The sequence below is a fragment of the Aethalodelphis obliquidens genome, unplaced genomic scaffold (genome assembly GCF_003676395.1).
Source record: "Aethalodelphis obliquidens isolate GAN/ISIS:26980383/991018 unplaced genomic scaffold, ASM367639v1 scaffold80, whole genome shotgun sequence".
In the NCBI taxonomy this organism is placed as follows: Eukaryota; Metazoa; Chordata; class Mammalia; order Artiodactyla; family Delphinidae; genus Aethalodelphis; species Aethalodelphis obliquidens.
The window spans coordinates 7,523,393-7,544,040 of record NW_020838024.1 but is presented as its reverse complement, the minus strand read 5'-3'; the positions used below and the strand labels follow the sequence as shown (position 1 = coordinate 7,544,040).

Below are 20,648 nucleotides of genomic sequence, written 5' to 3'. Positions count from 1 at the left end.
ATGTTCATCAGTTTTACTGGCCTGTAATTTTCTTTTTTTAAGACATCTTTGTCTGGTTTTGGGATCAGGGTGATGGTGGCCTCGTAGAATGAGTTTGGGAGTATTCCTCCCTCTGGCAGTGATTGATTTTTCTTTTTTTTTAAATTTTATTTATTTATTTATTTTTGGCTGTGTTGGGTCTTCATTTCTGTGCATGGGCTTTCTCTAGTTGCAGCGAGCAGGGGCCACTCTTCATCGCGATGCACGGGGCTCTCTTGTTGTGGAGCACAAGCTCCAGATGCACAGGCTCAATAGTTGTGGCTCACGGGCCTAGTTGCTCCACGGCATGTGGGATCTTCCCAGACCAGGGCTTGAACCTGTATCCCCTGCATCGGCAGGCAGATTCTCAACCACTGCGCCACCAGGGAAGCCCAAGTGATTTTTATACAGTAGGAGAGATGGTAGAAGCGGAGAAGGAAAAGAAAGATTCCAGAGTGATATCCAAGTGTCTACTTTGACAGCTGGTTGAATTAGATCTTGTGTGATGAGAAGTGAAGATGTACACATAATGTGGTCAATTTTAAATAAATTTAAGTGTCCAGGCAACTTCTACGTGGAGATGTGAGTGAGCTTGATATACAAGTTTGTAACTCAAGAGAACAACATGAGTTGAAGATAAAGATCTGTGAAACTGAGACATCTATTTGCATTTTTTCTTTCTACAGGTGAATACTATCAATCTGGATCCTTGACTCTTTCCTAGTCAAATCTCTCGCAGAATTCTCATGTAGAAGTTTAGCGTGAATATTTGATGTATTGAACTAGCCAACATTTTTATTATTTCTCTAAAATATTGGGAAGAGAAAATAAAATATATAGCATAATAAAAATATTATAACAAATATAGTCATGTGTAATTTATGAAAAAAATCTGTGAAATATTTTACCAAAAGTAAACAGTATCTAATTATTTTGGGCTCTCTGTTCTTCTATGTATTGATACATGTATGTCTGTGTGTGTGTGCTCTTACATGCACTGCTACATGTATGTGTGTGTGTGTGTGTATGATTCAGATTGTCAAGAGAAATTCTTTGCAGATTTTTGTTTGATTTTATTTATTATGGATTTTATTCAATATGTATTGTACTGAACCTACTGGACAACTTCTTGAGAACTGACATCTTAATATAAAGTGTTCTAACCGATAACATGTTATATGTCTCAATTGACTTAGATCTTAATATATTTTAATAAGGCTTGTAATATTTCCATACTTGTCTTATACAGCTTTTGTTATGTATATTCATTTTATTAATGCTGCTATGGCAAGTCATATATGTGATTTTTAATAACATTTATTGTTGAAGTGTAGATGTTATTTTTAATGTTAATTTTGTATCCAGAATCCATGATAAACTCTGCACATCTAATAATTTATGTATAGTATTTTAGGGGTTTCTATAAAAACAAACATATTATCTGAAAATAATAACTTTTGAATACTTTTTCAATCTTTGTATCTCTTGCCTCATTTATCTCTGGGTAGCATTTCCAAAACAATATTAAATAAGATTGTGTATCCTTGCTTTGCTCTTGCTCTTGAGTTCCCATTCTTGTAATATTTCATGATTAAGTATATTTGCTCCATATTTTTAAGATATATTATGTATAGCAAAGACCACTAACTGTTGATGAAAATCTATCCTCTACTTTATGAGAAAAAGTTTGACCAAATTTCCTAGTCAACCTTGCAGTTCCGTAAGCTGTGTGACAAGTTCCAGCAAATGAAGCTGATTAAAATTGATGTATATAATTTCAAGATTGTCCATTAAAACTTCACAGGTAAAATATTTATATTCTTTCATACTCTATGACCCACCCTAAAGACAGAAATTGTTATGACCAAAGAAGGATCCTTTTGAAGCATGACCACCTACCCCAGTATGTCTGGGGTAATAAACCTGGCATTCTAAAAGAATGATTCGTAGTTCCCCCAGTCACTATCAAAGATATCCCATTTTGAATAACACATTATATGGTCATCCTGTTTTAAAGGCACACGATGAGAGATAAAGCAACTGACCCCTAAGGTCACTAAGGGACAGCTGTTCAACAATGTGAATCCACCCTGAACTGTTAAGTGAGTGAAAAATAAACTTGTACTATTTTTGAATGTATTAAACAATTTAATTATTCTGATAAGACTATCAGGCAATGGAAATACCTTTTATAATTAAATTTTTATCACAGATGGATTGAAATTTCATGAAAATATATATTCTGTGCCTATTAGGTGAACATTATGAATTATTTTTCTCTAACATGCTAGTGAATTACATTATTTAATTTTATAAGGTTAAATAAACCCTGAATTCCTGAAATGAATCCAATTTTATTTCCAGATTCATGATTCATACCACAAAGGTCTAACTTAAGATTTTTACATTCATAACCATGAATGAAATTAGCATAAAATTTTCCATTTGGTTATGTCTTCATCAGTCTTTGGGTCAAGGCTGTACTTATCATACAATAAGATAAAGGTCCTGAAATAGTTTGAGCAAGCTTGAAACTAGGTGCTCCTTATAAAGTTGGCAGAATTCACTGGAAACAAAATCTGGGACTGTTAATTTGTTGTAAGATATCAGAATATTGATTCAACTTAATAAATTATTACAAGATTAGTTTTTCTTTGGGGGCCATTTTTAGTAAATTATTGGGAAATAAATGCAAGTTTCCCTACTGATATCAATTTTAGTAAATATAACTTTATATTTGCAGAACACCATTTTGTTCCATTTTCTTTTGAAATCCCTTATTTTTTCACTTAATCCTTACCAAATGTTTTTCTATTTTGGTAACTGTCAATGAAGATACTGTTTAGGCAATTTTGATATTCTCTATTACCTTTTTCTCTTCTATTTCAATAATCTGTTTTTTGTTTATATGCTTTCATATATCCTATTATATACATAAAAGCTATACATTTTTCTTTAAGTAGCATTTAGCTGTATACCACAAGTTTTTATAAATAGCATTTTCCTTATCTTTCATTTTAATCTTTTTATCTGTTTTTTCAATTTGAATTTTGGTTCATTGATTTTTTTTCAACTTAAAAAAGTTTTTTTTATTCAAGTATAGTTGACTTACAATCTTGTGTTAGTTTCTGGTGTATAGCAAAGTGATTCAGTTTTTTATATATATATCATATATATATATCATATATATATATATCATATATATATATCATATATATATATATCATATATATATGTACATATCTATTCTTTTTCAGATTCTTTTCCCTTACAGGTTATTACAAAATATTGAATATAGTTCCCTGTGCTATATAGTAGGTCTTTGTTGGTTATCTAATTTATATATAGTACTGTGTATATGTTAATCCCAAACTCCTAATTTATCCTCTCCACTTTCCCCTTTGGTAACCGTAAGTTTGTTTTCTACGTCTGTGTGTCTATTTCTGTTTTGTATTCATGAGTATTTGTATCGTTTTTTATAGAGTCCACATATAAGTGATATCATATGATATTTGTCTTTGGCTTACTTCACTTAGTATGATAATCTCTAGGTCCATCCATGTTGCTGCAAATGGCATTATTTCATTCTTTTTTATGGATGAGTACTATTCCATTGTGTATATGTACCACATCTTCTTTATCCATTCCTCTGTCAATGGACATTTAGGTTGCTTCCATGTCCTCGCTATTGTAAACAGTGCTATAATGAACACTGGGATGCAAGTATTTTTTAGAATTATGGTTTTCTCCAGATATATGCCCAGGAGTGGGATTACTGGATCATATGGTAGCTCTATTTTTAGTTTTTTCAGGAACCTCCAAACAGTTCTCCATAGTGGCTGAATCAATTTACATTCCCATCAGCAGTGTAGGAGGGTTCCCTATTCTCCACACCCTCTCCAGTGTTATTACTTGTAGACTTTTTGATGATGGCCATTCTGATTGGTGTGAGGTGATCCCTCATTGTAGTTTTGATTTGCATTTCTCTAATAATTAGCCAACATGAGCATCTTTTCATGTGCCTTTTGGCCATCTGTATATCTTCTTTGGAGAAATGTTTATTTAGGTCTTCTGCCCATATTTTTGATTGGGTTGTTTACACCATAAGCTCATTTCTTTGAGCCTTGTTTGAGGACAAATTTGAGGCCAGTGTTGAAGGCAGTTTACTCTGGAGAGAACTGCTCCTGCTTCTGACATTTTATATGGATGCCATACCACCTCCAACAAATTGTACACCTGAGATTGCCTGATATCCAGACAGTGTGAATTTGGTATGCAAACCTGCTGTGATGTTGACCTGTGGTTATGAAATCTAAAGAAAAAAAAAAATTCCCCTCCTGAGAGCCAAGGTTTATAAAAGCAGTTTTCCTTGAAGTCATGAACTGTGTGTACTTTCAAAATGAGGTTGGTTAGTTACAGCTAACTGTTACAGTAAAGATTAAGTATTCTTGGATCCCAGTTTAATGGGGCAAAGGGTCTCTTATGAGCTTCCACACATTTGAGTAGGCTGTGGGCTTTATCCACAGTGGCCTAAAAGTTAATAAGGTTTATCAAATGTTTTCAAGGCAAAAGAAAGCTTCAATGCTCTGCTGACATCTCTAGATACCCTTTTCAATTAGTTTTTAGCTTCTGAATATTCTATACCTCCTTTCCAACTGGTTGATTAAGTTAAACATATTTTAACCACCATTCTTCAGTTGTTTTTAGATGAGGATGAGTACTTTACCTAATTGCGACAAACAAAAGTCTACAGGTATTTTTAAGAGTAAAAATATATATATATATATACACCCTTAGTGGAAGATGTTTGACCACAAAATTATCAGAGCATTTTATGATAGTAAATTTAGTCAAGATAATGAAAATTATAAATACATAGTTAATATATAAAATATTTTATTTACCAAAGATTGGAAAATTATTTCAGTCTGAAATATTGTTTACTTTTACCAAAATAAAAGCATACATGTGCTTGGCAGGCACTGGCCAACAAACACCAACATCTTGAATTTGACTTTCCACTTTCCCTAATGCTATGGCTTGATGATTACACAGACTGTTTTGAGCCATATACAACAATTGTTTAAAAATGTTTTACACTAGATAAATGGAATTATCAGCCTCCAAACCTCAAATACTGAGGGTTTTTCCCCCACTTCTCCTCAGCTAACTGTACCAATAATGGATGGGTGAAATTACTTTCTACTCAAAATAAGATAAATTCCACTCAAAATAATTAAAATTTAAGGCCAAAAATATCTCCCATAGTAAAATGTACAAAGGTAGAATTATTCCAGAGTTGGTTGTTTTAATCTTTGCACTTGATTTCATGATCACGCCCTTAGTTTTTCTCAAGTGAGCTCTCCTCATGTTTCTTAGATGACTTTGCCATTTCCTGATGTTACATTCAAATATGACAATGTTTGCAGGAGGAAGATTCACTTTTTTGAGAATGAGGAAAATTTTCCTAGAATTTACCAAAGGACTTGCTCTCTGCATCACTGCCAGACTGATGCTGTTGTGCATATGCCTTATTACCATATTACCACAATGAGTTTAAGCTAATTAGGATTTATACCTGAGCGTCAAATAAGGCATTGCACTGAGGAGTGAAAACATTTTAAAAATCACATTAATGTTAACAAGTATGATGGAGAGAAGGGATTATTAGTAGTATCCAACTTTAGAAGTTCCCTGTGAAGACTGTCTTCTGTAATCCTTTACAATACTAAAAACTGTGAAAGTTCAAAAACAGCTACGGTGGAAACCTATACCTAGAATCATCTATGGGCCTATCATTGTCATGTGTCAACAGATTATTGGTTGCCAGAGGCAGGGGGTAGGGGGGAAGTGTGCGTAACAGGTGAAGGGGGCTAAAAAAGATACAAAAATTTTAATTACATATATATGTGTGTATACACACACACACACACAATTTTATGTAATCCTCAGGGAAATCACGTGAAATGTCCTTTGGAACTGCCCCAATTTTGCATAGTGCGAAATAAGTTTTAGAAAGACTAAGCAACATTCCCAGAAGCATATAACTAATAAATGGAAATCTGAATCCGTTAGTCCTCAGAAACAGAGTCTCTATCTATGGGTACAGCTTCCCATATATATTTAAGCATAAACATGTGAATATAGAAATGAGCAGTAATATACAACATGTTTATTTTAATGTATTTCAATGTAACACTATTCATTGCAACAAACATCAAATTTTTTCTAATGGCTGGAACCATCTAATTTGCATCTCTACATGTGAAAATACCAAATATCAGTGTATGATGTTTTTAATAAAAACAAGAATGAGGTTTATACTAGCTGTGCATAAATTCTGGAGGTTTTGTACTATATCATGATTCTAATGCTACACAGACTACAGCTGATGTGCTATCTTTCAGCTGATCTTTTGAAAGAAAGTTTCACTAGAATGGAAAAATTATGAACGACTGCCAGTATACTCATTTGTCCAGCCTCACTTTTTCCTTGTAGTAAAGATATTTGATTAAAGATCTAAGAAAGGAATGCCTGAAGGAGGGGAAAGGAGATGGAGTACTGATCCTAAGCAATTTGATTACACATGTGTTTCTGGAGGAGGGTCCTATCTTCTCTTTGGCTTCATCAATGGTCAGAATTTCCCATTTCAGGTTATAAAAATAATTATGATCTTTCATCAAAAAATGTCTGACTCATTTTACTTCATCTTGAAATAACTGGAAAAAAAATTCCTGGAATTTTTTTTTTTCTTTTGCTGGTTAAACATTAGCCCACCTGCTGGTAGCACTCTGAAGAGGATAGCATCTCTTAATGTTCACCTGATAAAATGACTGATGTTACATATTAAGGGGGTGAAAACTAAAGACTTCATAAATTACCACAGAATAGAACAAAATAAACATAAGATGTTTTCTTCTGAGTCCCAACCCATGCTTTCCAACCATTAAATTTCTTCTACTTTAGTTTAATTTGGTTTTAATAGCATTCAAAGGGAAAACTCCCCTTGTTTTTTTAGGTGTGATTTATAAGAAACATTAAGTTTAAAATTAGATTTTTTGTTGGAATTTCTCTGACAGTCAAGTCCCCTTAGGAAATTACTACCCTCACTTGAACCTGCAGAAGTAGCAGATGAATTATGGCTCAAAGGACAACATCCATTTAGGAGACGTTGAGAAGGATCGGGAAATCAAGGAGGTGGGAAGAACAAAATTCTGATTTAATTTGTTCAGCCAATTTCTGAAAGGACTGAGTTCTCCCATCTACACCAGTAAATGCATTCGGAAGAAATAAATAAAGAGCATCATCCTTTAACAGCCACAGGCCTACTTCATTTCCCTCAGGAGGAAGTGAGCAGGCCGTCCTAGAGAGCTTAATTCAGGAGCTTTGACGCTGTTTTCAATGGTAGATTTTAAAAGCTACTTCAAGATAAAGTATGAATAAAGCTAAAGAATGACACAAATATAATCATCAAGAAGAACTGCCCCCTGGGCTTCCCTGGTGGCGCAGTGGTTGAGAGTCCGCCTGCCGATGCAGGGGACACGGGTTCGTGCCCCGGTCCGGGAAGATCCCACATGCCGCAGAGCGGCTGGGCCCGTGAGCCATGGCCGCTGAGCCTGCGCGTCCGGAGCCTGTGCTCCGCAACGGGAGAGGCCACAACAGTGAGAGGCCCGCGTACCGCAAAAAAAAAAAAGAAGAACTGCCCCTGTATCATTTACACCTAAGAAACTAATTTTTACAGCAGCAGAGTTATTAGGCTTTGTTTTGTCTTGCTGAGAAACATAAGTGAACAGTGCTCTAAATGCTTTGAGATATTATTAATTAAAGGAGCATTTAACCATAATTACTCCTTTTTAAAGACTTCACAAAAAAACTAATTCTAATGAAAATTTATACAAAATTTCATCATAGAATAATAAGTGAAAAAGATCAAAACCATATGGTTTAAATTACAGAAATTTATTTTCTCACAGTTCTTGAAGGTTAGAAGTCAAAGATCAAGTTTCTGGCCAATTTGGTTTCTGGTGAGAGCTCTGTTCCTGACTTACAGACAGGGATGGGGTAGGGTGAGGTTGGGGGGAAGAGCTCTCTGCTGTCTCTTCTCACTTGTCTACCTATGTTCATAGCAGCATTATTCACAATGGCCAAAGGTGGAAACAACCTAAATGTCCATCAGAAGATGAATGGATAAATAAACTACAATCGAATATTATTCAGCCTTAAAAAGGAAGGAAATTCTGACACATGCTACAACATGGATGGACCTTGAAGACATTAATGCTAAATGAAATAAGCCACAGAAGTACAAATACTGTATGATTCTACTTATATGAATTACCTAGAGTAGTCAAATTTATAGAAACAGAAAGTAGAATTGGGGGAGAGTAGAATGGGGAGCTGTTTGATGGGTACAGAGTTTCAATTTGGGAATATAAAAAAATTCTGGAAAAATGGATGGTGGTGATAGTTGCACAACAAAGTGAATGTACTAACGCCACTGAAATGTACACTTAAAAATGGTTAAAATGGTAAATTTTATGTTATGTATATTTTACTGTATTCTAACATTTTTGAAGTGTGCCTGCTAAAAGAATTGAAACAATACAGAAATATATGAAGTTTATCTCACTATTTATATGTAAATCTTTAATTCATCTGGATTTATTTTGGTGTTAAAAATGAAGTAGATCCAGCCTTAAAAAAAAAAAAACGATAAAAAACTATATGGAGAGGTATTACTACTGATCCAGTACATACACGCTTTGAGGGTTTTGTTTGCTTATTCTTATCCACATAGTTGTTGTACATGTGGGTGTGTACACATACAGTTACTCCTAGGTTTCTTGGGATTAGTGATATCTCACTGATAGGTATGAAGAATTTGAGACTGACTGGTTTAGGGCTAGAATTTGTATAACATGGAGAAGAATAACCAGTTGCTAGTTAACTGTAATCAGGTTTTCAATAGTTAAAGTAACTATTTTTATCTGAAGAAATGTCCAATCACTTTTTCTTCATACATACTGCAGTCTAACTAGGAAAGAGGATCATAAAACTCTGAAGAATTGCTCTTCCTCTAATCATACTAAGATCTCTCCTTCAAAGGTATATTTGAGATATATTTAGTTTTTGTACCTCACTGCACACCCATATCTCACCTCACCCACAGCTTTTCCTTGAGAAGAAAACTTGACCAAAGAAAATAAATCTTCACCCATATGAAGCTAGGATTTGAGACAATATTTAGGAGAAAAATTAAATTATTTTCTTTGAGTCTCCTGTTTAATAAAGAGAGAGACAGAGAACCCCCTCATTCTGTCTAATTTGTGTCATCAGAGTTAATTTCAATTTTCTTTTCAGACATAATGGATACAGTGGGCAAAGTTTTCAAGACCCTTTTACTTTGCTTGAGTACTGAGATAAGTTTGAGGGTGGGAATCCTACTCTCAAAAATATGAAGCCAGAATCCAAAGCCAGAATGACCTTCATTTTACTATCTCAAATGGAAGGCAGAAATGTAAGTTCAAGAACTGCTGACTTAAAAACACTCTAATCTTTGCCATTGACCCTTATCTAAATGGTTTAAATTGTTCTGTTTCCCCGGTGATTTGCCTTTAGACCCATTATAAGAAAACTGTCTATGAAAAATAAATAAATACAGTATTACCTCACTTATATGTAAAACATAAAAACACTGAACACACAGAAACAAAGAGTAGAACGGCGGTTGCTCAGTGCTGAGGGGTCGGGGAAATACAGAGACACAGGTCAAAGGGTACAACCTTTCACTTATAAGATAAATAAGGTCCAGGGATCTAAGGTACAGCCTGATGACCATAGTTAACAGTATGATATTGCTTACTTGAAAGCTGCTATGAGAGTAGAGCTGTAATGGCCTCACCAAGACAAAAACGATGACAAAATGGTACTCATGTGAGGTGAAGGATGTGTTAACTAACCTTAACATGGTAGATATTTTGCAATATACATGTATATCAAATCATCACACTGTATACCTTGCATAACATTATATGTCAATTATATCTGAAAAAAGCTGGGAAAAAAACGAAAGAAAACTGTCTGGGTGCTTGTCTTTGGGACCAGCAATAGTGGAGATTCAGTTTAGTTTGTAGAGAGAAGCTAAACCCCCAAGTGAATATGTCAGTGACGGAGGATTCTGAGATGTGAGGAAAGCAGCCTTCATAAAAGGCCCTGAATTAGGGGATGAAAGGAAAATTTATGGAGATAATTTAAACTTGAGAAGGGACACTGCGACTCAGCAGTTACAAGAGAGCCTTGACCATCATCAAAAAATCTAGAAACAATAAATGCTGGAGAGGGTGTGGAGAAAAGGGAACACTCCAGCACTGCTGGTGGGAATGTGAATTGGTACAGCCACTATGGAGAACAGTATGGAGGTTCCTTAAAAAACTACAAATAGAACTACCATATGACCCAGCAATCCCACTACTGGGCATATACCCTGAGAAAACCGAAATTCAAAAAGAGTCATGTACCAAAATGTTCATTGCAGCTCTATTTACAATAGCCTGGAGATGGAAACAACCTAAGTGCCCAACATTGGATGAATGGATAAAGAAGATGTGGCACATATATACAATGGAATATTACTCAGCCATAAAAAGAAACGAAATTGAGCTATTTGTAATGAGGTGGATAGACCTAGAGTCTGTCATAGAGTTAAGTAAGTCAGAAAGAGAAAGACAAATACCGTATGCTAACACATATATATGGAATTTAAGAAAAAAAAAAAGTCATGAAGAACCTAGGGGTAAGACAGGAATAAAGACACAGACCTACTAGAGAATGGACTTGAGGATATGGGGAGGGGGAAGGGTGAGCTGTGACAAAGCGAGAGAGAGGCATGGATACATATACATTACCAAACGTAAGGTAGATAGCTAGTGGGAAGCAGCCGCATAGCACAGGGACATCAGCTCGGTGCTTTGTGACCGCCTGGAGGGGTGGGATAGGGAGGGTGGGAGGGAGGGAGATGCAAGAGGGAAGAGATATGGGAACATATGTATATGTATAACTGATTCACTTTGTTATAAAGCAGAAACTAACACACCATTGTAAAGCAATTATGCTCCAATAAAGATGTTAAAAAAAAAAAAGAGAGCCTTGACAAGGATAAAGGTAAAAGGTAAAGTAATAAAAGTTTAGAGTGTATATTTGATACCAAGGCATCAGAATGAACTTATTCTACACCAGCTTTCACCTGTGTATGTTTGATTTTTAGGACAGGGAAACAGGTTCTAAGTTGTTAAAATCGATCAAACACTAGAAATTAATTTTTATTCTGAAATATCAAGAAAAATCTAAGAATTTTTGAAATCCTAAAGTTCAGGAACAGCCTCTGCTGTATTTTTGGCCAGTGCCTGATCACCAAGATTCCATCGTTAGCCCTTTTCTCATCTTCCTCCTCAGAACTGCTGGGGAAATCCTTTAAGATCTTCAGTGGTTTAAATCACTTCAAGCACTACCTGTAGGCTGATGAAATGCAACTTTGTAGCCAAGTTTTCCCTTTCTGTACAATTTCCCTTTCCACAACTCCAATCTCCTCAAACTGAACACATCTAAAGCTAGACCAGTTTTCTTAAATGCTCACTGATCACTGCTTTCAGCCACCATACAGTACCGCCTGAGATGCACAACTATAAACACAGAGGTCATCTCCTAACTATATATTATGAGGGTAAATTTATTATCGCTCCAGAAATTAACACTATTTCAAGCTTATACTAGGAGTCCATTAAATGGAGAAGTATTAAACGTGTGAAAGAGGAGAAATTGAGGAAGGTGGTCCCATACAAAGCCTAAGCAGTGATGAGAATAAAGTGAAGTCACGATTAAGAGAAATAAGAGGCTCTTATTTCTCTTATTGAGAAAGAGGCTCTGAAGGAGCTCAGGGAGACAGAACACATGCACATACGAAAGAACAACCATGTGAAGACACCCTGAGAAGGCGCCATCTATAAGCCCAGGAGAGAGACCTGGACCAGACCCTTCCTGTACAGCCCTCCGTGGAAACCAACCAACTTTGATCTTGGACTTTTAGCCGCCAGAATGGTGAGAAAATAAATTTCTGTTGTTTAAGCCAGGGGTCCCCAACCCCTGGGCCATGGACCCGCAGTGGTCCACGGCCTGTTAGGAACCGGGTGACACAGCAGCAGGTGAGGGGCCGGCAAGCAAGCAAAGCTTCATCTGCCGCTCCCCATCTTTGGAAAAACTACCTCACATTACCACCTGAACCATACCCTCCCCTGCCCCACCTGTGGAAAACTGTCTTCCACGAAACCCGTCCCTGGTGCCAAAAATGGTTGGGGACCACTAGTTGAAGCCATACAATCTGTGGCATTTTGTTAGATTAGCCCTAGCAGACTAATGCAGGTGTTATCAGGTAATATTAGTATATGCAGATATTAGGATATGGCATTTAGTATGTCTAGGGGAGAACATTACATCTATAAAATTTTAAAAGCTGGATCTTCTCCTTGAAGAGTAGAACAGAGTTCAGTCTTAAGCCTGTATACATAATCTTGAAGAGGAAAAGCTATCTGAGGAGAGGTGTCTGTTTTCCATCAAGATTTAAATGCAATTATAATAAAACCATGTTTGTTTGCACTAGAGTTAGATGTTTAAACAAGTCAATACATTTTTGGAAACACAGGAAGGAAAGATGTTTTGTTTACTTTTATTTCCACATAATTTTAGTACTGACAAAGAGTGACAGAGCGATAGCCTCAGAGACCACTAAAACCATTTCATTCACAAAATGGGTGCTTTACAAGTAAGTCCTCTGCAGACTGCTCCTCTGTCAGGGGTGCGGCTCAGGGTTCAGCTGATGGCCACTGGAGTTTGCAAGCACCTGCTCATTCTCTCTCCTCCTGTCAGTACAGAACCCACTAAAGATAAAGGCTTTCATATAATAATGTTATCTGCTCACCAAAACCATGTTATATCTGGCAAGGACCAGGAAACTGGGTAGTTTTGATGAATGGGATTAAAATAGAGTCAATGTATGAAAACATTTTCACTGAATAATAGAGGCTGTGGTCTACAAGAGAGAGTAGCAAATGTAAGCTCATGAACTGACTGATGTTTGAACTGAACTAAAGTAACTCGCAAGTTAAAACATATTTGCGTTTACAAAATGAGTTCCGATTTTAAAAACTTCTGAACCTGAAAAAACCTTAACTTTCTAGTATATGATTTTTCATATGAAAAACAATCTACTGGGATATATTTTATTACATTTCACCTTGCTTTAATTTCAAATTTACAGATAAGTTGCTTCATGCTCTTCTCACACTCACCAGTTGTGACAGTTTTCCTTTTTTACTTTAAAATTCTCTCTTTCTCCCCGTCTCTGAATGTATGGGGCTCTCTCCTGACATATCTCCACGATTCTTATAGCACTTCTTTAATGTCTGGCACTACAGGATGGCCCAAGCATGCATCTCACTTTTTCTGGCTCAGCCCTATTATTGGCTACACTCCTTGTTCCCTTTAAATGGACAACAGTTCTTAGAAAACAAAACTGGGCACCAGGTATATTCATACCTTCTACGCCTGACGAGTGAACAGAAGTTGAAAATACGCATATCTCTGTATCTATCTACTGAACTGAAGAGCTCTTATTGGTGTCTCTAATTTTATCCAACACATCAGTACACCTTCTAGATATTTTTTTCTTTTTAATATTTTTAACTCCCTTCCAAAAAGGGAGAAATCTGGTCCTCATTACATTTGCTCAAACTTAGCAAACAGAAGATATTTCAAAATTGGTAACTTATACCATTAAACAACAAATAAAAAGGAAACCTACTAACTAGAGTTCAGTATCTGTTTACCTTTCTAATTAAATAAAATTTAATTAGAGTGAAATAAGCAAAGCTTAAATGTATAATTTAATGAGTTTTGACAAATGCATATACTGCAAAGACGGAACATTTCCATCGCCTCAGAAAGTTAACATGTGGCTGTTTTTCATCAATACCTTCACCCTCCACAGGGGTAAACAATGTTATAATTGTTTTTTCCATCATGGATTGGTTTTGCCTGTTTTCGAATATATTACAAATGGAATCATACAGCATATAATTTTTTGAATTGGGTTCATTTGCCAACATTTTTTGTGAGAAGCATCTATTTTTATATGTATTAGTAGTTTGTTTACTTTTATTGATGAGTAGTATTTTGTTATATGACTTTACCACAAAATATTCATGCATTTTCCTGTGAACAGACAGCAGGGCCACTTCTCGTTTTTGACTCTTGTATAAAGCATCTCTGGACATTCTTGTAGCAGACTATTTGTAGACATGGAATTTCATTGATCTTGGGTAAATATCTAGGGTAGAACTTCAGAGACAGATATATACCTTCATAATAAGCAACCAAACTTTCTTTTTTTAAAAGAGGGTGCATTATTTACATTACCATCAGCATGTAAGCGAACTAGTTGTTCTGAATCCTGACCAACATTTGGTGTTAAAAGGCTTTTTAAATTTTAGCCATTCTTGTGAATATCTATAAATTTGACTTCAATTAAAGTTTTCCTTATGAATAACGTTGAACTTTTTTCTCATGTTTATTGCACACTTGTACATCTTTCTTTGTGAAGTATCCAAGTTTTTTACCCATTGTTTTAGATTGTCTTTTTATTGTTGAGTCTTAAGAGTACTTTATATATTTTTTATACAGGGCTTTTGTCAACTATAAATTTTGCTTGTGTATTTTATTAAGTTTATCCTATTTGGATAAAGTGATTTTAATGAAGTCAAATTTATCATGTTTTCTCTTTCCTATTATTCCTTTCTGTGTTCTAAGAAAGCTTTGTCTACCTCAGGGTGCATAAAGAATGCACTACTGTTTTTTCTAAACTTTTAGGGTTTTAACTCTTGCATTTTAGTTTTTCTCTATCTCAAATGAATGTTTCTATATGCTATTAGGTGGGATTACGGTTTATTTATTCCCTATGTGTATCCAGTTGTTGCAGGATCATTTGCTTAAAAGAATTTACCACCCCACTGAAATGCTTTGGCACCTTTGTCAAAAATTAAAATAATTTTGTATGGAAACACAAAAGACTGCGAATAGCAAAAGCAATCCTTAGAAAGAAAAATGGAGCTGGAAGAATCAGGCTCCCTGACTTCAGACTATACTACAAAGCTACAGTAATCAAGACAGTATGGTACTGGCACAAAAACAAATATAGATCAATGGAACAGGATAGAAAGCCCAGAGATAAACCCATGCACATATGGTCAGATTATCTTTGATAAAGGAGGCAAGAATATATAATGGAGAAAAGACACCCTCTTCAATAAGTGGTGCTGGGAAAACTGGACAGCTACATATAAAAGAATGAAATGAGAACACTCCCTAACACCATACACAAAAATAGAGCCAATATGGATTAAAAACCTAAATGTAAGGCCAGACAGTATAAAACTCTTAGAGGAAAACATAGGCAGAACACTCTATGACACAAATCATGGCAAGATCCTTTTTGACCCACCTCCTAGAGAAATGGAAATAAAAACAAAAATAAACAAATGGGAACTAATGAAACTTAAAAGCTTTTGCACAGCAAAGGAAACCATAAACAAGATGGAAAGACAACCCTCAGAATGGGAGAAAATATTTGTAAATGAAGCAGCTGACAAAGGATTAATCTCCAAAATATACAAGCAGCTCATGCAGCTCAATATCATAAAACAAACAACACAAATATGGGCAGAAGACATAAATAGACACTTCTCCAAAAAAGGTATACAGATTGCCAACAAACACATGAAAGGATGCTCAACATCACTAATAATTAGAGAAATGCAAATCAAAATTACAATGAGGTATCACCTCACACCAGTCAGAATGGCCATCATCAAAAAAATCTACAAACAATAAATGCTGGAGAGGATGTGGAGAAAAGGGAAACTTTTGCACTGTTGGTGGTTCTCCAGCCACTCTGGAGAACAGTATGGAGGTTCCTTAAAAAACTACAAATAGAACTACCATATGACCCAGCAATCCCACTACTGGGCATATACCCTGAGAAGACCATAATTCAAAAAGAGTCATGTACCAAAATGTTCACTGCAGCTCTATTTACAATAGCCAGGACATGGAAGCAACCTAAGTGTCCACCGACAGATGAATGGATAAAGAAGATGTGGCACATATATAGAATGGAATATTACTTGGCCATAAAAAGAGACAAAATTGAGTTATTTTTAGTGAGGTGGATGGACCTAGAGTCTGTCATACAAAGTGAAGTAAGTCAGATAGAGAAAAACAAATACTGTATGCTAACACAGATATATAGAATCTTAAAAAAAAAAAGAGAAAAAAAAAGGTTCTGATGAACCTAGGGGCAGGACAGGAATAAAGATGCAGACGTAGAAAATGGACTTGAGGACACAGGTACGGGGAAAGGTAAGCTGGGACGAAGTGAGAGAGTAGCATTGACATATATACACTACCAAATGTAAAATAGATAGCTAGCAGGAAGCAGCTGCATCGCACAGGGAGATCAGCTCAGTGCTTTGTGACCACCTAGAGGGGTCAGATAGGGAGGGTGGGAGGGAGATGCAAGAAGGAGGAGATATTGGGATATATGTATACGTATAGCTGATTCACTTTGTTATACAGCAGAAACTAACAAAACATTGTAAAGGAATTATACTCCAATAAAGATGTTAAAAAAATAATAAAATGGAAAAAAAATTAATTAAATTAATTTGTAAGTGTTTGTCTATTCCTGGATTCTTTATTCTCTATTGATTTATTCTGTTCTCATCCAATAACACACTATATTCATTACGTAGTTATGTTATAATTTAAGTTTCTCAACTTTTGTACATCTGAATGTGTCTTCCTTATGCTTTCATTTTCTAAGAATGTGTCCTGGCCTTTCTCTTGGTTTCCCTGCCCACCCCTCTTTTAATTAGACTGTTCTACACATCATTATTCCTCTATGCACAATACGTCCTTTTTCTGTAGTGATCTCAATATTTTTCCCTTAGCCTCTAATTTGCTGTACTTTAGGTGGTTTTCTTTTTACTTATCCTTCTGGCAGTTCACTGATATTCTTTGATCTATAAATTTATTCTTTTCACCAAATGCTAAGAATTATTGGTGTTACTTTTTCCATTGTGTTTCTGACCCTTTCTTTCAGTCCTCTCATTCTACATTTGAGAGATGCATATGTTAGACTGATATTATCACAAAGGTCATGGATGTAGGTTATTTTTCTCCCTCCCTCTCTCTTTTTCACTTTTTACTTCTGTGTTTGATTTTCAGATTAGGTCATTTCTTTTGACCTTTTTTCAAGAACAAGGATTATTCATTCTTGCAGCTCCTAACTGGACTGTCATAATCTAGTGAATCATGTTGAGCTTTTCACTTCTACTATTTTCATTTTTAAAACAGGTTTTATAGTAAATGTTTTTGGTTGCTCTAAAAATAAGAAGCACTTCAACGAGGAAAGAAAAAAATGTCCTTCCACGAGGGTCTGTGCTGTATTCTAGGTGTCTTCAGGGCCCCAGGCTCAGGCTGGAACCCAGGTCTCTCCACCCCAGTGCGAGGAGGGGTCTAAATTTTGTCCACAGGCCTCAGGACGGTCTTGCCTAGGCTGGGGGCCGAGGCTACAGAGCTTGCAACTGCCCACTGCTAACCCCTGCCTTTCAAGGGATCAGTGGATTGTTGCTGAAAAAGCATGTAGTCCATAATCCAGTCAGACTTCTAGGTGGAAACTTCTAGGCGGCACTTACTATTTTAACACCTCAAGTAGGAAGCAGAGGACTAAGGACAATGATAAACCCAAGGAGAGGACCCTTGAAGATGACGAAAAGGAGAGAAGGCTCCACGATAGGACGGAAGTACTGGGAGCATCTACTCACCTTGTTTGTCATCGCTGTCCTCATGAGCTGGCTGATCTCGCCCAGCACTAGCAGGGGTACCATTTCCTGGACCAACTTTGTCCACGAGATGCTGGCCAGGAGCCAAGTACAGAAGGTCCACGTGGTGCCCCACAGTGACGTGGTGTAAGTCTATCTGCACACCGGAGCCGTGGTGTTTGGGTGGCCTCGGCTGGCCTTGATGCACGGAATGCAGGTTTCAAATACTGATATATTTGAGAGACACATCCAGCAGCTGAAGATGAGCTGAATATCAAAGGCAACGTCAGGATCCCAGTTTCCTATAGGCTTAGGGGCTTCTTTGGAAATGCCCTCTCTGCCTTGGGGATGACAGCAGGGGGCTCAGCCACCCTGTGGTATATTTTGTGTCTGGCTAGAAAGACTGGAAGTGAAGGAGGAATCAGTGCTTTCAATCGAATTAAAATGGCTCCTCGCGCGATTGCGGACGCCACAAACGGGAAAAGCAGTCAGCCCTTGTTGCCGGGCCGGCCGTGGTGGGAAAGCACTGCGAGCCAAGGCGATGGTGCCGGCGGCACTGGTGCTGTTCTTGTGATGAGCCGCCCGGAGTCGGTGGAAAGAGGCCTCCGCCCAGGGCCCCGCACCGTTCACACCGACGAAATTCTCGCGGTGGGCAAGAAGCACTCCACCAGCACGTCCTGCTTCTCCAGCACCAAGGACGAGCAAATGCCCAAATACCTTCTGGTGGAAATGCATGAACTGGGCACTCCCGACCACGTCGTCGTCCAGACGTCCACCGAACTCACACGTTGCACAACGCTCTGCTGGGGCCCAGCTCCAGCGTGCGGAGCGGTGGGCCACACCCGCGTCTTTGAGGAGTCTGCGTGGAAGCCGTGCTGCGTGGGAAGCCGTGCGCATGTCCAGTTCGCCGCGGCCGCCGCCGAGAGCGTCATTGCCACGACTGCGCCAACAGCAAGCTCCTCTCCAAGGAAGAGTAGAAGGGGGTTGCGTTTCTGAGTCAGGCAGTGCTTTTGTCTGCAGGCTGCTGGAGCACATGGAGGCGGAGAGGAAGATCTCCATCACACCAGGGACAAACGCTCCACTAGGCTTTTCTCAGACTGTCCCCAGGAGACCAGCGCTTCTTCACTATGAGCCGCTTTTAGAGCCAATGTGCATGGCCCTGGGCGGCCGTCCCCCTCGGGAGACCACCTCTTTTAACAAGGTCACTTCTGGCGCAGGAGACCCGCAGCTACTACTATAGAGCTTGCAGGGGGTAGGGTGGGAGAACCAGCCATGGGGGTCCAGACTTGCTGGGGCTTACTTGCCCCCCAGCGGGTCATTATTACCACCAAAAGCCTCCAGGACTCACTTCCCTCCAGAGAACAGAGGTGATAAATGTGAGAGGCACTTGGGCCTTTCTTCTCCTAGTCAGGGTCTAAGGGTGTCTTTCTGCAATCCATCATCCTAATGTGTCCTGGGTCCCAGGAATTGGGAGGGAAATAGGGGTAGGTTCTTAGTACTTAGGAGTTGATCTTGTCATTGGCCTTAGTGTAAAGACATAATTTTATGGTCATGAATTTAGAAATAAATGTAATGTGTTAAAATAAGACAAGACACCCATATGCAAGTAGCCATAAACAATTGGAAATACACACTTTGCATTCATTCATGAGCAGAGAAAGTATGAAGACTGAGAAATAAAACGTGAAGAACTCAGACGTTTAATGAGTAAGAGAAGAAAGCAGAACTGGCTTCCAGGAAGTCAAGGAAAATGTGGGCTTGGAAACGACTATTAGTCTTGTGATTTGTGAATCCCTGATAGTTTTGATAGTTCAAAGTAAGGAATTTGGAAGATGGGGGAGTTAAGGAAAGAATAAAGAGCATGGAAATGTAGTGATTGTGAGATATTAATCCTTAGATATTAGTCATTTAAAAGGAGGGCTGTAGTTTAAACATAAAATGACAGCATCAGGGTTTAGTCGTTATCTCTGTGTTAGTTGATTATTTACTTGTTTGATGAAATTAAAAGTTACAAAGGAGAATCAGAAATGAAGCATACAGGGCTCAGTTTGGGCTATAACTGAAAACTTAAGTAGAGAAATTAGTTTTTGGAAGTAGTGCAAATGCTTTTTGGCCTGAGGCTAGAGGGTAGGAAAAAGGAGCTACGAAAGTCGAGAATGAGGACAGACATCACTTTAGATAACTTTGATTTCTCAATAAATTAATATCAGTGAATATGAAACTAAGAAAAGTGGAAAAGTTTTGGAACACATATTGTGGAAGTACAGCCAAAGATGATGGAAGTATTTTCAAAATCTTTTAGGGCCTAATAGATCTTAGTATCATTCACATAGTAAGAGCTCAAAATGTTGATACATGATATTCATGAGATAAGCATTCTGTTTAAATAAGAACAAAACTAGACCAGCTAATGAATTATCCATAATAAAGAAAGCTGTCCTAGAGGAGAACAAATTTCCATCCTTCTTCCTCCTAATTCTACACTGATGATTTTTAAAACATGCTTACACATAAGTTTATCATCACTTATTATCCAAAGTGATTTTTTTTTTTTTTTTTTTTTGTTGTTTGGGAGTTTCACGGTCGTGGCCTCTCCCGGTGCAGTCCCGAGGCTCCGGACGCGCAGGGGCCGCGGCCATGGCTCACGGGCCCAGCCGCGGCCCAGCCGCTCCGCGGCATGCGGGATCCTCCCGGACCGGGGCA

At 37.5% G+C, this 20,648-nt stretch overlaps 1 pseudogene; it reads left to right on the top strand.

Annotated features, from left to right (window-relative positions):
* Window positions 1-12,817: 12,817 nt before the first annotated feature.
* On the top strand, window positions 12,818-18,941 carry LOC113612660 (paraplegin pseudogene; annotated as a pseudogene).
* Window positions 18,942-20,648: the final 1,707 nt, after the last annotated feature.